The sequence below is a fragment of the Dromiciops gliroides genome, chromosome 2, assembly GCF_019393635.1.
Source record: "Dromiciops gliroides isolate mDroGli1 chromosome 2, mDroGli1.pri, whole genome shotgun sequence".
NCBI classification, from domain to species: domain Eukaryota; kingdom Metazoa; phylum Chordata; class Mammalia; order Microbiotheria; family Microbiotheriidae; genus Dromiciops; species Dromiciops gliroides.
Window position 1 is genome coordinate 26,272,833 of NC_057862.1, and position 2,888 is coordinate 26,275,720.

The window sequence follows — 2,888 nt, forward strand, 5'->3', positions numbered from 1 at the left end:
GGGTCACACAACTAGCAAGTATTAAGTGTCTGAGGCTGGATTTGAACTCAGGTCCTCCTGACTTCAGGGCTGGTGCCAACTAGCTGTCCCTTTTAATTAAAATTTTAAAATTTATTTAGAATTTTCCCCAACTTACCTGTAAAAACAAATTATCACATCGATTTTTAAAAACTTTGCATTCCAAATTCTCTTCCTTCTTCCCTCCCCCCCAATATAGAATGCTTCACAAATTTGCCTGTCATTCTTGCTCAAGGGCCTTGCTAATCTTCTCTGTATTGTTCCAATTTTAGTATATGTGCTGCTGAAGCAAGCATTAAGCTATTAAATCTTTTTTAAATAAAAGTATTTTATTATTTTCTAGTTACATGTGGAGATAGTTTTCAACATTTGTTTATATAAGATTTCCAATTTCAAATTTTTCTCCCTCTCTCCCCTTCCTTCCTGCCCTCCTCTAGACAGCAGGTAGTCTGATATAGGTTTTATATCTATATTATAAACATTATATATATAAAACATTAAACATATTTCAGCATTAGTCTTGTTATAAGAGAAGAACCAGAGCAATAAGGAAAAACCTCAAAATAGAAAAAACAACAGCACCAAAAACAAAAGAAATAGTATGGTTTAATCAGCATCCATATTCAACAGTTATTTTGTTTCTTTTTTTCTGGATTTGGAGAGCCTTTTCCATCATGAGCCCTTTGGAACTTTCTTGTACCATTGTATTGGCAAGAAAAATCTAGTGTATCACAGTTGATGAACACATAATATTCATAATACTGTATATAATATTCTTCTGGTTCTGCTCATCTCACTCATTATCAGTTCATGCAAGTCCTTCCAGGTTTCTCTGAACTTCTCCTGCTCATCATTTCTTATAGCACAATAGAATTCCATTACTTTCATATACCACAACTTGTTCGGCCATTCCCCAGTTGATGGGCAACCCCTCAGTTTCCAATTCCTTGCTACCACAAAAAGAACAGCTTTAAATATTTTTGTACATGTGGATCCTTCTCCCTTTTTTATGCTCTCTCTGGGACAAAGACCCAAAAGTGGAACTGCTGGGCCAAAGGGTATTCACAGCTTTATAGCCCTTTGGGATTAGTTCCAAATTGCTCTCCAGAATGGTTGGATTATTTCACAGCTCCACCAACAATGTATTAGTGTTCCAATTTTTCCACAGCTTCTCCAACATTTATTATTTTCCTTTTTTGTGATACTATCCAATCTGTTAGGTGTCAGGTGGTACCTCAGAGTTGTTTTAATTTGCATCTCTCTAATCAATAGTGATCTAGAGCATTTTTTCATATGGGAATAGATAGTTTTGATTTCTTCATCAGAAAACTGCCTATTCATATCCTTCTCAATTGGGGAATGACTTGGATTCTTATAAATTTGATTCAGTTCCCTATATATTTTAGAAATGAGGCCTTTATCAGAAGGACTGGCCATAAAATTGTTTCCCTTCTGATTTTGGATGCATTGCTTCTGTTTGTACAAAACCTTTTTAATTTAATGTAATCAAAATCATCCATTTTGCATTTCATAATATTCTCTATCTCTTGTTTGGTCATAAAGTGTTCTCCTTTCCAAAGATCTGAACAGTAGACTCTTCCTTCCTCTCCTCATTTACCTATGATATAACCTCTTATGTCTAAATCATGTACCCATTTTGACCTCATTTTAGTATAAGGTGTAAGGTGTTGGTCCATGCTTAATTTCTGCCATACTATCTTCCAGTTTTCCCAGCAGTGTTTGTCAAATAGTAGGCCTCCACCAGCCACTGACAACCATGGATCAGTGCCTTGAAGAGCCATAGACCACAGTGTGGCTGTGTGCTGTATCTACCCCATGAGGAGTAGCTGGAGTGTCCTCTCCAGGCCGCTGACCTGTGAAGATCAATGTGGAAAACAAGCTGTCGCCCCTGCAGCAGGTTTTCCCTCTCCGTGACATTGGTGGATTCAAAGGAGAGGCAGAGCCAGTACAGTTTGGCACCAGTTCCGCCGCAGGAGTTGCCAGAGGGCTGTGATGTCCAACATCCAACTGCCTAAGGGACTCCTACTCCTGAGTTTTCCTCGGGTTAACTCCTGAATCCTTTCCCATATATGGGTATAGCCGCAAGGCAGCGGAGGTTTAAAATCAGGGTTTCCTTCCCCTAGGCGGGTTGCCTGCCAAGGCTAATGAGCCCCACCTGCCCGAAGCGACTGGTTTTAAGGTACCAGTGACTAGCCTTAACCCCTTCTCCTGTTAATGGAAACAGTTCCGCCATGAGAAGGCCAAGAGTTTGGCTTCAGTTGTCAGAGGCTATTTGAGATGCATGCCATTGGAGCATTTTATAGAGAGTGGGAGCTTATCCCCACTACCACCCTGGCAAGACAACCTTTGGAACCAGTTTTGTCAAATACTGAATTCCTATCCCAGAAGCAGGAGTCTTTGGGTTTATCAAACAGTGCATTACTAATGTCATTTACTACTGTGTTTCCTATGCCTATCCTATTCCATTGAGCCTCCTCTCTATTTCTTAGCCAGTACCAGATAGTTTTGATGACTGCCGCTTTATAGTAGAGCTTCAGATTTGGTACAGCTAACCCACCTTCCTGTGCATTTTTTCCATTATTTCCCTTGATATTCTTGACTTTTTGTTTTTCCAGATGAATTTTGCAGGTTTGCCAAGCAATTTGTGTACATCATCACATTTGAACTTCACAACAACCCCAGGAGGCAGGTGCCATTATTATCACTTTACAGATGAGCAAACTGAAGCTCACATTAGTTAATTGACGAGCCCAGGGTCATACAGATAGAAAATCTTCACACAGGATTCAAACCCAGATCATTCTAACTCCAAGTCTAGTGCTCTACCCACTATGTAAATGCTCCAATTG

At 39.5% G+C, this 2,888-nt stretch overlaps 1 non-coding gene across 1 annotated transcript; it reads right to left on the bottom strand.

The window, feature by feature from the left end:
• Positions 1 to 207: 207 nt before the first annotated feature.
• LOC122744927 lies at positions 208 to 310 on the bottom strand. Its single transcript, XR_006355258.1, has one exon. It is a non-coding gene; the product is annotated as a U6 spliceosomal RNA (small nuclear RNA).
• Between the last annotated feature and the right edge of the window lie 2,578 nt (positions 311 to 2,888).